This window comes from Oncorhynchus gorbuscha, linkage group LG15, assembly GCF_021184085.1.
Source record: "Oncorhynchus gorbuscha isolate QuinsamMale2020 ecotype Even-year linkage group LG15, OgorEven_v1.0, whole genome shotgun sequence".
NCBI classification, from domain to species: Eukaryota; Metazoa; Chordata; class Actinopteri; order Salmoniformes; family Salmonidae; genus Oncorhynchus; species Oncorhynchus gorbuscha.
The window spans coordinates 56597859-56612687 of record NC_060187.1 but is presented as its reverse complement, the minus strand read 5'-3'; the positions used below and the strand labels follow the sequence as shown (position 1 = coordinate 56612687).

The following is a 14829-nucleotide window of genomic DNA, read 5'->3' as shown; positions in this document are numbered from 1 at the left end:
AGTAGAGGTGTGGTGTGTTTACCACATCGGACTAGCCCATAAAGGTGTCGCCATGGTAGACAAAAATGGAGGAAACAAAAGACACACCAACTGTGTGTCTTTTATCTGGACAAAGAGACTGGATACACAGGAAATGAAGATGCATAACCAGCGTCTCTAAATGGGGTTCTACGGATCTTCCATAATGATATGAAATAAGATATATTAAGACGTGTATGACTCCTGTGTGTGTGTGTGTGTGTGTGTGTGTGTGTGTGTGTGTGTGTGTGTGTGTGTGTGTGTGTGTGTGTGTGTGTGTGTGTGTGTGTGTGTGTGTGTGTGTGTGTGTGTGTGTGTGTGTGTGTGTGTGTGTGTGTGTGTGTGTGTAGTGATGATGAGAGAAGATACAGCAGTGCCTTAAAGGGACTGCAGTCAGTCTTTTGCCAAATACATTCCTTTTGATTATACTGAGGACATAAGCAATGAGTTTCCTATGGAGGGGCTCATTTATAATTTAATCCAGGAGCCACAGTCTTTCAGAGCTGGAAGAGAGAGACTGCCCTTTCACATGAGGAGTCCCACTGTGCAGCTGAAATCAATGCCATGGCCCCAAACTTAACACAGCCCGGTACCACTTCCTATCAGTCTGACGATAAACTAATTATGAGATTGTCTGTCGATAGCCATCAGGTAGAGATTCCATTACAGTAAATTCATTTCATAAAAACAAATAGCTGTTGTAGCTGTTTTACCCAAACCAAGTGAGCCACAAAGAAAAGAGTCAACACTGCGTGTATGGATGAAAGACGATAGGAAGTATTTTCTACACTGGATACAGGTTATGCAACAACACTACGTATCTAATATATCCTAGACTGTAGTAGAGGTGTGGTGTGTTTACCACATCGGACTAGCCCATAAAGGTGTCGCCATGGTAGACAAAAATGGAGGAAACAAAAGACACACCAACTGTGTGTCTTTTATCTGGACAAAGAGACTGGATACACAGGAAATGAAGATGCATAACCAGCGTCTCTAAATGGGGTTCTACGGATCTTCCATAATGATATGAAATAAGATATATTAAGACGTGTATGACTCCTGTGTGTGTGTGTGTGTGTGTGTGTGTGTGTGTGTGTGTGTGTGTGTGTGTGTGTGTGTGTGTGTGTGTGTGTGTGTGTGTGTGTGTGTGTGTGTGTGTGTGTGTGTGTGTGTGTGTGTGTGTGTGTGTGTGTGTGTGTGTGTGTGTGTGTGTGTGTGTGTGTGTGTGTGTGTTGATCAAAAAGCCCAACAGAGTAATCAGCAATGAAAACAGCAGAGGGAGTTACTGGTGCCATTCAGCTAGGGCCTGCTGCTGTGGAATGTGAGGCACCATTCACATGAGTTAAAAATGCATTGCAGCCACCACAAAGGCCTTCCTTGTCCTCATTGTTTCACATAGGCCGATAAAACACGTTCGGGTCAAAAAAAATGAAATCGCTAATTTGACTCCTACAGATAGAGAAAGGGAGGGGGAACTATAACAAAACGTCTTTTAAAGACATTTCGTGGTACAGTGTGTAAAGTTTAAGTGTGATAAGCCAAGAGATGGAAAGTAAAGTTGTACAGAAAAACCAATGTTTCAATTGATTTATTTTATTCATCATTCATTTGGAGTCAAAAAACACATGATGGTAAAAGGCAGGTCGCCTGGTGGTTAAAAGAGTTGGGCCAGTAACTGAAAGGTCGCTGGTTCAAATCCCTGAGCCAGCAAGGTGGAACATTCTGCCATCCTGCCCTTGAGCAAGGCAATTGTCCCCAAACAACAACTGCTCCCTGGGTGCTGATAATGTGGATGTTTATTAAGGCAGCCCCCTGCATATCTCTGATTCAGAGGGGTTGGGTTAAATGTGGAAGGCACATTTTGGTCGAATGCATTCAGTTGAGCAACTGACTAGGTATCCCCCTTTCCCAATCAAATAAAATCTCTGTTCGGTCATGTACTGTATGAGCCACTGTGTGAATTCATGAATATAAAACATTGCAACAGGCTTTTCCACCAGTGGCTTTCTTTTGTGAAGCTCTGCATTTTTGGAGCTCCAACAGGATCAGCTGTGGATCATGGTATGTTGCTACAATGTTGATCCTTAAATGGATTTGGATTTCCAAGATGGCGTAATAAGTCAGACGTCTTTGTCTTCGTCTTGTCGTGTCCTGTGTATATATTTTCATATATCTTTTTTCTTCGCATATCTTTTTTTGTTATATTTCTCTTAATCTCAACTTCAACATACTCTCCTGCAATCTGCCTCACACCCAATCTGGTATGGATCTGCGATATTCTTTACTTTAGAACCGGAACCCCAAACATGAGATAGCCAGCTAACTAGCTACTAGATAGTAGTCAGCTAGCCACTGCTAGCGGTCATCGGCTAACCTTTATCCCGGACAACTCTTGCCAGTCCGCAGAGCGCGATTCAAACCAGAGCATATCGGACTTATTTTTCTCCATATCTCCGGATTCCTATCACAAGCTCTGAAACTTTTCACCTGGATCAGCTCAGCTAGCTAGCTGCTACCTGAGTGGCCACTCCTGGCTAACGTCTCTGTCCTGAGGCAAGCACCAATTTCCCTGGAGCTAGTCTATGCTAGTCTCATCTCCCGGCTAGTTGAAGAGGTCCATCAGCCACTCCTTGGGCTACAATACCTATTTTGCCATTTGGCCTGGACCCCTTTAACTGCCAATCCATCACGACTGGACTACCGACGTAATCTGCCCAAGGTTTTTTTTCAAACTTTTCCTCCATCGCGACGTCCCCTGAATGCCCATCTGTTAGTTTGCTAGCCGCGGCCTGCTAGCTGTCTAGAGCATATCGGACTGTTAGCTGAAGCGGCCCATTGGCCAATTTCTTGGGCCACTATACCTATTTTGCCAATTGGCCTGGACCCTTTTGCTACACGGAGCCCTGCTGATCCATCACGACTGGTCTGCCGACATAACCGCACGAGGGAGCAACAACAGACATCTTCGGTCACGACGTCCCACTCAGGCCCTTCTGATAGCTTGCTAGCCCCGGCCTGCCAGCTGTCTGAATCACCGTGTAACTACTCACTGGACCCTTATGATCACTCGGCTACGCATGCCTCTCCCTAATGTCAATATGCCTTGTCCATTGCTGTTTTGGTTAGGGATTATTGCTTTATTTCACTGTAGAGCCTCGAGGTCTGCTCAGCCTCTAGCCCTGCTCAATCTGCCTTAGTTAACCCTTTAGTTCCACCTCCCACACATGGGGTGACCTCAGGTCTCTCATCGTCACTCAATGCATAGATGTAACTCCACTGTATTCACATCCTGCCATATCTTTGTCTGTACATTATGCCTTGAACCTATTCTACCGTGCCCAGAAACCTGCTCCTTTTACTCACTGTTCTAAAAGTACTAGACGACCAGTTCTTATTGTCTTTAGCCGTACCCTTATCCTACTCCTCTGTTCCTCTGGTGATGTAGAGGTTAATCCAGGCCCTGCAGTGCCAAGCTCCATTCCCATTCCCCAGGCGCTCTCATTTGTTGACTTCTGTAACCGTAAAAGCCTTGGGTTCATGCATGTTAACATTAAAAGCCTCCTCCCTAAGTTTGCTTTATTCACTGCTTTAGCACACTCTGCCAACCCGGATGTCCTAGTCGTGTCTGAATCCTGGCTTAGGAAGACCACCAAAAACCCTGAAATTTCCACCACTAACTATAACATTTTCAGACAAGATAGAACTGCCAAAAGGGGTGGAGTTGCAATCTACAGCAGAAATAGCCTGCAGGGTTCTGTCTTACTATCCAGGTCTGTGCCCAAACAATGAGCTTCTACTTTTAAAAATCCACCTTTCCAAAAACAAGTCTCTCACCATTGCCACTTGCTATAGACCACCTTCTGCCCCCAGCTGTGCCCTGGACACCATATGTGAATTGATTGCCCCCATCAATCTTCAGAGCTTGTGCAATTAGGTGACCTAAACTGGGACATGCTTAGCACCCCGGCCATCCTACAACCAGGTTTTCAACCAGGATCTCAGCGATCACTGTCTCATTGTCGGCGTCCGTAATGGGTCTGCGGTCAAACGACCACCCCTCATCAATGTCAAACGCTCCCTAAAACACTTCAGCAAGCAGGCCTGTCTAAACGACCTGGCCCGGTTATCCTGGGAGGATATTGACCTCATTCCGTCAGTAGAGGATGCCTGGTTATTCTTTAAAAGTGCTTTCCTCACCATCTTAAATATGCATGCCCCATTCAAGGGTAGCCTAGTGGTTAGAGTGTTGGACTAGTAACCGGAAGGTTGCAAGTTCAAACCCCTGAGCTGACAAGGTACAAATCTGTCATTCTGCCCCTGAACAGAAAGTTAACCCACTGTTCCTAGGCCGTCATTGAAAATAAGAATTTGTTCTTAACTGACTTGCCTAGTTAAGTAAACGTTCAAAAAAATAATAATAGAAAATAAAAAATAAACATTTTGAACCAGGAACAGATATAGCCCTTGGTTCACTCCAGACCTGACTGCCCTTGACCAGCACAAAAACATCCTGTGGCGTACTGCATTAGCATCGAATAGCCCCCGCAATATGCAACTTTTCAGGGAAGTTAGGAACCAATATACACAGGCAGTTAGAAAAGCAAAGGCTAGCTTTTTCAAACATACATTTGCATCCTGTAGCACAAACTCCAAAAAATTTTGGGACACTATGAAGTCCGTGGAGAATGAGAGCACCTCCTCCGAGCTGCCCACTGCACTGAGGCTAGGAAACACTGTCACCACCGATAAATCCACGATAATTGAGAATTTCAATAAGCATTTTCCTACGGCTGGCCATGCTTTCCACCTGGATACCCACACCCCAGTCAACAGCCCTGCACCTCCCACAGCAACTTGCCCATGCCTCCCCATTTCTCCTTCACCCAAATCCAAATTGCTTATGTTCTGAAAGAGCTGCAAATTCTGGACCCTTATAAATCAGCCGGGCTATACAATCTGGACACTCTCTTTCTAAAATTGTTGCAACCCCTATTACTTGCCTGTTCAACCTCTCTTTCGCATCGTCTGAGATCCCCAAAGATTGGAAAGCTGCCACGGTCATCCATCTCCTCAAAAGGGGAGACACTCTAGACCCAAACTGCTACAGACCTATATCCATCCTGCCCTGCCTTTCTAAGGTCTTCGAAAGCCAAGTTAACAAACAGATCACCGACCATTTCGAATCCCACCATACCTTCTCCGCTATGCAATCTGATTTCCGAGCTGGTCATGGGTGCACTACAGCCACGCTCAAGGTCCTAAACGATATCATAACCGCCATCATTAAGAGACAATACTGTGCGGCTGTATTCATCGACCTGGCCAAGGCTTTCGACTCTGTCAATCACCACATTCTTATTGGCAGACTCAACAACTTTGGTTTCTCAGACGACTGCCTCGCCTGGTTCACCAACTACTTCTCAGACAGAGTTCAGTGTGTCAAATCGGAGGGCCTGTTGTCCAAACCTCTGGCAGTCTCTATGGGGGTGCCACAAGGTTCAATTCTCGTGCCGACTCTCTTCTCTGTATACATCAATGATGTTGCTCTTCCTGCTGGTGATTCTCTGATCCACCTCTATGCAGACGACACCATTCTGTATACTTCTGGCCCTTCTTTGGATACGGTGTTAACTATGCTCTTCAACCGATCGAGGCCCACACCTGCCCGCCCGTCCAGCATCACTACTCTGGACGGTTCTGACTTAGAATATGTGGACAACTACAAATACCTAGGTGTCTGGTTAGACTAAACTCTCCTTCCAGACTCACATTAAGCATCTCCAATCCAACATTAAATCTAGAAAGCGGCTTCCTATTTCGAAACAAAGCCTCCTTCACTCATGTTCCAAACATAACCTCAGAAAACTGACCATCCTACAGATTCTTGATGTAGGCGATGTCATTTACAAAATAGCCTCCAACACTCAGCAAATTGGATGCTGTCTATCACAGTGCCATCTGTTTTGTCACCAAAGCCCCATATACTACCCACCACTGTGACCTGTATTCTCTCGTTAGCTGGCCCTTGCTTCATATTTGTCGCCAAACCCACTGGCTCCAGGTCATCTATACGTCTTTGCTAGGTAAAGCCCCGCCTTATCTCAGCTCACTGGTCACCATAGCAGCACCCACCCGCAGGACCCACCCGTAGGGCTCCAGCAGGTTATATTTCACTGGTCACCCCCAAAGCCAATTCCTCATTTGGCTGCCTTTCCTTCCAGTTCTCTGCTGTCAATGACTGGAACAAACTGCAAAAATCACTGAAGCTGGAGACTCATATCTCCCTACTAACTTTAAGCACCAGCTGTCAGAGCAGCTCACAGATAACTGCACCTGTACATAGCCCATCTGTAAATAGCCCATCCAACTACCTCATCCCCATTTAATTTGCTCCTTTGTACCCCAGTATCTCTACTTGCACTCATCTTCTGCACATCTATCACTCCAGTATTTAATTGCTATATGGTAATAATTTTGCCACTATAGCCTATTTATTGCCTTAACCTCCCTTATCCTACCTCATTTGCACACACTGTATATAGACTTTTTTCTATTGTATTATTGACTGTATGTTTGTTTATTCCATGTGTAATTCTGTGTTGTTGTTTGTGTCGCACTGCTTTGCTTTATCTTGGCCAGGTCGCAGTTGTAAATGAGAACTTGTTCTCAACTAGCCTACGTGGTTAAATAAAGGTGAAATCTTTTTTTTTTCAAAGCGCAAACCAGATGGGATGGCTGCAGAATGCTGTGGTAGCCATGCTGGTTAAGTGTGCCTTGAATTCTAAATAAATCACAGACAGTGTCACAATCAAAGCACCATCACGTGTTATGTCATAGTTTTGATGTCCTCACTATTATTCAACAATGTAGAAAGTAGTAAAGATGAAGAAAAACCCTTGAGTGAGTAGGTGTGTCCAAACTTCTGACTGGTACTGTACTTTAGTTTTAGACTATTATGACCATAATATTTCAATTCATGTCAGACTTTAATTCAACTGACACAACAGCCATAACATCCCCTACTCTTGTAAAAATTTTAACTTACAAAAAGTCTGGTAAATGTGCCTGTCAAGTGTCATTCTCACAAAGCCATACAAATCTAACGCATTGAGTCACAAGCTTGGTTTCCATTCAATTGGCGCCAGATTTTAATGTGAATATTCTAAATTCCACATAAAGAACACCATTGACGTGTTCCGACCAAACAGACTTGTTGCGGAAAAATCCATCCGTGATGACATAGTGCACGCAAAATGTACTTTGTCACTTACGTTTTCATGTACCGAAAACAAGTTGAAAGTTCAATGTGTTTCCATTGCATTTTCAACTCTACTGAGAGTTTGTCACAAAGGCTGTTGAGTTAAATAGCAAATGTGGCTACTGTGGTCTTGGCATGTGAGCTTTAGCCGACAGCTCGCAGATTGGTTGTGCGGGTAGGCTAGTCTACATGAGATGATTATGGATAAGAGCGAGAATATTTGTATTTGTCAAATGGCAGTCAAGCCTCAATCATCATGTCACCAGAATAAGACCCTCGATATTTATAGAAAAGCATCAAAATCACTGTGCACTTTCAACACCCTGTGAAGTGCATAATAACTTATTTAATCTGTAGCCTAATAAACTGCATGGTTTCTCAAGTCATAGTGTGAGGACCAGACACCATATCATCGCGTGACTTCAAGTTTACATTGAATATGATGGTTATCATATCAAAATATTGCATAAAGGCTTTTCCACCACCATTTTCAAATGAAAAATTTTCTGTCAACATTTAGAAAATCACAGCTGTCAATATTAATTTTATCAAATGGTATGACTTTACTCGCATAACAACAGTGGATGGAAACATGGTTAGTAGCTAGGTTTCCATCCAATTGCAACAGTTAATATTATAAAATCTGCATAAAACACACATTTCCTCATCAGAGAAGCAAAGCCGCATGAGACACAGAGCCACCAATTGGTAAGATAAAATCAATTTTAACATGTTTAAATTGAAATAACTTTATGTAAAAAAATATATACATGTGCATGAGTATGTATAGAAGTATGTTTGATTGTTTAAAGACTTATTTCGTTTTTATTTATATACTAAAACTCTGTTTTTTGGTTCGTTGCCAAAGGGCAACAATGTGCAGTTAGACCACTTTTGTTCTGGCAATATCATGCTAAAGTGTGGAGATGTGCTTGAAAGCATAATTATGACCATAGTCAACAGTCAATGTATTTACTTTACTATCTACTGATACTTACAGGAAATGGACACAAGAGTATTTTATGGACGGAAGGAACATGATCAAGCAGTTAGGGTCATTCCCTCTGACAGTGAGGACAGAGCTTGAGGAGAGTCAGGAAGAGTGGATCCCCGAATCAGGTTTGAGAGACAGTTAGGAGGTCAGGGGTCAGTTAGGGGTCAGTCAGCAAAGTAATGTGTGTGTGTGTGTGTGTGTGTGTGTGTGTGTGTGTGTGTGTGTGTGTGTGTGTGTGTGTGTGTGTGTGTGTGTGTGTGTGTGTGTGTGTGTGTGTGTGTGTGTGTGTGTGTGTGTGTGTGTGTGTGTGTGTGTGTGTGTGTGTGTGTGTGTGTGTGTGTGTGTGTGCGTGTCAGTGGATGAAGATGGGTATATGTCTGTTGACAATGAGACTTGAGTCTGAGGATGAAGATGTAGCAGAGATTGATGTTCCACGCCTACCCTGATGGAGAACACACCACAATGCGTACTTCAATGCTTACTCAGAATGGCAGGAACTGCTTTCAAGATCTGATGATATCATGTCCCCCCTCCAGTACTTCAAGCAGTTTTTATCTGAAGACATTCTGGAAGTTATTGTAGGGCAGTCAAATCTATATGTGATACAATGTAATGCAAACAAGCCCCTTAACCTCACTACAAAATAATTGGAGCAGTTCCTGAGTATTGTGGTGTACATGTCATTGTTTGGTTTACCAGGCACCTTCATGTTTTGGAACAAAGCCTGCCAAGTGTCCCAAGTAGCTGGCACCATGATACTGAATAGATGGGAGGCCATCAAAAAATTCCCTGCACTTCAGTAACAATGAAGAGAGACAGGAGGAAAATGATGATCCACTCCACAAAATCTGACCACTGGTCACTCATTTAACCTCAAAACTGACATCTATCTAGGTGGCTGTTGATGAGCAGATGGTCGCATTCAAGGGAAGAAATAGATTGAAGCAATACCTGCCATCAAAACCAAAGAAATGGGGCTACAAGATACTCGTCTTGGCTGGCTCTGATGGTGTCCCGCACAACTCAGAAATCTGCAAAGGGAGAGTTGTACAACCCTGAGCTAGCAGATGTGGGAGCAAGTGGCAACGTTGTCTTCAAAAGACGATCACCAAAGTCCCCTGCCCTGCTGTGGTGAAAGAATACAACAAGAATATGGGTGGGGTGGATCTGCTTGACTCACTGATTGCACTGTACCGGAACAAAATTGGATCAAAGAAGTGGTACCACCAGCTGGTGTTCCACTTCTTGGATATGATCATTGTGACCACCTGGCGGCTCTACCGAAAGAGATTGTGAAGGCACTGGCATGAGAAGGAAGGAACAAATGAAGCTGCAAACCTTCAAGTTATACATCGCTGAAGGCCTATGCCAAAGTGGAAAGAGTCGGGAGCGCAAGATTAGTCGTCGAGGTTCCACAATTGCCGGTGAGTATGAGGAGAAGAGGAGGACCCGCTGCTCCAATTCTAGTCCCTGATGGGTGCCTGGATGCCACAGCCTACTGGATGATTATGGCTGAAAGAAAGGGGAGATGCAAGGTGCCAGGGTGCACATGTACACCAAAAGCCAAGTGCCTGGAAATGTGATGTCCATCTCTGTTTCACATCCACCAGCAACTGCTTCCTGAGGTTCCGCACAGAATAGGAAATCAAAATATGCTTTGTCAAAAAGAGAAACACTGATTCAAACAGTTCACCCAAGCAAACACACATTCCGACACACTCGCACATATACCCGCACACACGGGCTAACCCCTCCACACACACAAACACACACAGACATTTGGATGTTGGTCTATATGCTCATATGAAATGTGAGAAACATTTCTACATGAGGTGTTAGTTGTAATTAGTAGTGGTTTGTTCGTTTGATTGTTTGATGTTTTGACTTTAAAGCTTCTGATTGTGATTGGTCGGAACCATTTGTGGTTGATGTTTGTCAAAATAAAACTTTTTCTAATGAATTTTTTGCTTGTTTTCGTTATTCCACTTATATGTATTATAGAAAACCTTGGTGTTTCAGTACCCTCGTAGCATATCGTTTTCCCCAGCGACAAAAAAAAGTCATGCCATAGAGGGTTAAATTCCCATGTACCTAATAAAAATACAAATGAAAATCATTTCCGACGCATTTTCAAACTCTACTAATGGTTTTGTCACAAACAAAAAAATAAGCTTCATTTAGCTAATGTGCCCAATCCGGTATTAGCACATGCGCATTCGCTCTAACCAACAGACTGCGTACAAGGCCTACAGCGCAGGTATAGCCTACATGATGAGATTATTAAGGACAAAAGAGCGAGATTATGATTATTTGTCAAACTGCAGCCAAGCATTGATGATCACCATGCCACCAGAATAAGACCCTTTGATGTTTATTGGAAAGGTGAATGTTGTTATTGGATGTTGCTTTGCCACCTTGCACTTTCATCAACCTGTTTTTTCACCTGTAGCCTAATAAACTGCATGCTTTCCCGAGTCGTAGTGGGAGGACTAAATAACATCTCATTTGGTGACTTCAAATTGATATAACGGTTATTACATCAATATTTGCGCACACAAGCATTTCCAGAGCCATTTCTCGCATAATACATTTTACCAACACAAAAATATCCCACCTTGCATAGCCTATTTGTTTAGTTGACATTTGGAAAGTTTACCGACAAAATTTGACTTTTCCATCAGGCCTGTCATGACATTTTGTTTATGCGACTTGATTTACGCTCAGAAAAAGGTTGGATGGATACCTTTTCACTGTAATGAATTTGAAGATAACATTACGTCCTATTACATCAGGCTGCGGCTCTCCGGTGGATTATCATTCTAATTTCATTTGCTACTCAGTTATGAAGGAGAATAACAATTAGGCTACGTCATGTGTTGCAATCGTGTCCAAATGTCACGGAAGAGATTGTGGGTCGCAAAAAAAAAAGTTTTCATCAGCGGACTTTTGAAAGGTGAATACAATTTTCCTATAAATCTGAAACCTGACTCCGCCAGAGATAACAACTGCATCCTGTGAAACAGGTGTGCAAAGGCTAAGGAAACTGTCCCCAATGCTGACCGCTGCACTGTTATAAGCCTGCTAAAGTCTGCTTTGTATCAAACATGTCAGGTTATTTTTCCATCTTTCAAGTTTTGTCTTGTTGTAGGACTACATCATAACTTTTTTCAGCATGCAGGGTCATTCAAAACACTCACTGATTGTACACTACATTGTTGCCGAAATGTAGCCAGACAAGTACACTGCTATACTGATACATTGTTGCAATGTCCTCGAAACAAAACAGCCATGTGTTGATGTTATGACATTCTTCAAATCAGGGCAAAAGCAAATAAAACTAAATAGTAGCCTAATTTAATGACCACTCCCATTCCTCATCAAGTAAAACTAACACTGTATTCACAGGGGCAAGGAAATTAATGCTTTGAATCTTTGGCTAGTCAAAGAAGTCTGTCTGAGGCTATAATACTATTCCGAACTGCAACCAGGAACAATAATATGTATGTAGCTACTTCCTTCCCAGTACGACAGTGGACAACCGTTTTCCCTTAGGAGAGATATGGTTATGCAGTATGAGGGAATTACTCCAGATAGGCCTAGACGACTTGGGGCACTATTTCGAGAGTGCCGGTTCCACTATCATATTTTTATTCTATGCATTATTAGTTCCATTGCATGACACGTTTCTAGCGTACTTTCCTCGCGCTGCTCTCTTGTTGCCCTAGGACTGTACAGGTTCCATGCTCTCTCTCTCTCTCTCTCTGTCTGTTTGTCTGTCACCCGCTCTCTCTCTCTCTCTCGTGTCACTTGCGCTAAGAATGTAGAGCACCCGCGTGACGTCCCTGCAACTAGAACCGAGGACAGGCAGCTCGAGGTTGAAAAAAGGGAAACAGAAAAGTTTTATCAACATTATTCATTGCATACTAACCCACAGCTGGCTTAAATTGTTTAGGCCTTCGTCTTTCATTGTTAGCCTATAAGGCAATAGATGTGGGTACTGTGCCTATAGCCTTTGTGCCAGTAAATAAAACAAGTCAAATATGTAAATACATGTTTTTTTTATATACGAGGTTTGAATAGGCTACGCTTAGCCTAATTGCCGGAAATCTGTGCGCAGACTTGTGATATTCTCCCTTGCGCTACGTGGACACTACTTTGCGATTGTTAAGGCACATCCCTCCTGCTTTTCTTCCTTCCACAATGTCACACACATCTCCATGTATAGGAGATTGAGGCTTCCCCATATAGAGCATAGGACATACGTCCACAATGGTTTATTGAAGTTTATGAAGGACAATAAAACATGAATACCATGTGGTTCAAAAGTTGTGCTGTTTCCCGACACCCCCACTCAGCCCGCATCTTTCGACTCCCCACCCCCGCCACATGTTAATGAACTCCAAATAATTTTGATGGTAGGCTATTTAAGATGTTGGGGACTTTTGAGTCAGCGATCTCAAAATCAGCTATTATGTACGCATGACATTTGTGCCATGTTCCTCTAACTAAATGACAACTATGGCATGTCCATTAGGCCTATGTGTAGGACATTTGACTTCCTAATATGGTTGTTTTCCTCTGTCTCTGCCTGTTTTAAGGAACAAACAACAAAGTCTACTAAATAACCATTTAATAATTGACTATGATTATATAACAACAGTCATCAATCTAGTCAACCAAGCTCTTCCAATAACGTTCCTCCAAACTGATTAATCCCTTGGGTTTTGATGTTGCATGATAACAGAGCAACGTTTTCAACTTCACATTTTCAAGAATATGACAAAGCAAAGGTAGCCTATATTAGGGCAGCTCTATCAAAACCATATGATATAACCACGTACTAACGTCGTCATTGATACCAATACAGACTATTGCTAATGGAACGTGTATTATGTTTGTTGGTTTGTTTGATATAGTCTCGAGTGGGTTAATAGGTTCGTATTCGCTCATATTCCTACTCATACTCCTCGACTCGGCTGCCATTCAACACCCTCACCAAAACACACGGAAGCGAAACATCAATGTAATCTAATATAGTTACGTACCTGTGTGCAAGTGTGTGATCGAAACATATCCTGCAAGCACTCCCAAAGAATAGGCGAAAGCAGCATGCGCTGTATGTTGAAGTGCATATGATTGAGTGAGTCGAAACCACTGTGACATAGGGATAGTCAGCGGTCTCCAAGCATTCAATGCACTAAGAGCTTGATTCCTCTCGAGCAATGACGATAAGCAAAGCCTCCAATTGCTTCTTTAACTCCTAAGTAGAGCCTATTTCCTGGACTGTGTTACGTTATGAGCAAAACCAAGACGTTTGCGCCTCGATCGTTTCATAGAAACACCTTTCAGTGCTGTGGATGGTCTCTCCCGCATTAAATGAACTATTTACTATTGTCTCCATCAGCACAAAGTTATTGATACTATACTAAATAAAGTGTTCGGTTGACATACACGACGACATGACATGTAGGCCTAACACTTGTATATTCGCCAAAATATTGAGTATCAAATGTGTTATCATTTGGATTCAATTCAGACAGGTTCTCAAACCTGCTTACGGACGTCATAGACAACAGCCGTTTGGAATGCATGCAGTTACAGACAGAGGAATCAGATAAATCCCAAACAGATAGGCTAGTTCAACTAGGCTAACTTCTAATTGGCCTAAGTAATTATAAGTAATATACTGTATATATATGAGCCACGTTTCAATTCCCACCGAGTTAACATATTGGCAAGGTGCGTTGGTTGTATGCCTTTCACATAGGCCCTGGTTCGCTTCCCACGCCCTTCGTTAGCTATATCGGTGTCAGAAATGGGATGGGGGCAGTGGGGCCATCGGATTGCATCGTAAGACTGAAGTTAGTCGAAGCATGGGGACGTACCTTCCTGCTCCGACAGGGCAGTGAAGCCCTCGTTATTTGAGCCACATTACAATTCCACAAAGTGAGTTAACCCTATTGGTACGATTCATACGGTGTTTGCCTTTCCAGAGACCCAGTAAGCTTCCCGCTCCCTCCGTTCGCTGCAACACCATGGCATTTTATTAAAATATATTTCATTAAACATGCATTAGCTATATTAAAACCTTTACAAAGGTGTAATTACATTTTTATTCTGTAAAAATAGCTAAAAGCAAAGTGTATTAATTTGTCAATTGCATTAATACAGGATATGTTGTAACATAATCTATTATTTTTGATACAGTGGAATCAACTTGTGGTGTTAAGAGGTCAAAATAATCATATATTTTTTCAGTGAAAAAAATATCTGCGTGGTAGGTTGGCCGGTTTTTGTAGATTCACTAGCATAGGAAGGCTGTATAAGCACACCGATTTGAAATATAAATTGAGGGTTATTTCTTGAACAGCCTAAATTGACTTTAGTCTAAGGTAGGTTGAATTTAAACTAAGAGGCCTAGATAATATGATAATACATTTAAATTGTTACACTTTGAGTTAAATTTAGATTGTGGGTAGATTCACATCTGCATTGCAGTGAGTAAGCCATGAATAGGGGTGTTTTCTTAACATGCATAGGGAAGAAGCCTTCTTCC

At 42.6% G+C, this 14829-nt stretch overlaps 1 protein-coding gene across 1 annotated transcript in view; it reads right to left on the bottom strand.

Moving 5' to 3' along the window:
* LOC123997539 (zinc finger protein 516-like) overlaps positions 1-13526 on the bottom strand; it is an 81427-nt gene extending 67901 nt beyond the window's left edge. The window contains exon 1 of the mRNA XM_046301890.1: positions 13319-13526. The gene's annotated coding sequence lies outside the window, so the exon portion shown is untranslated. The remainder of the gene's footprint in view (positions 1-13318) is intronic.
* Positions 13527-14829: the final 1303 nt, after the last annotated feature.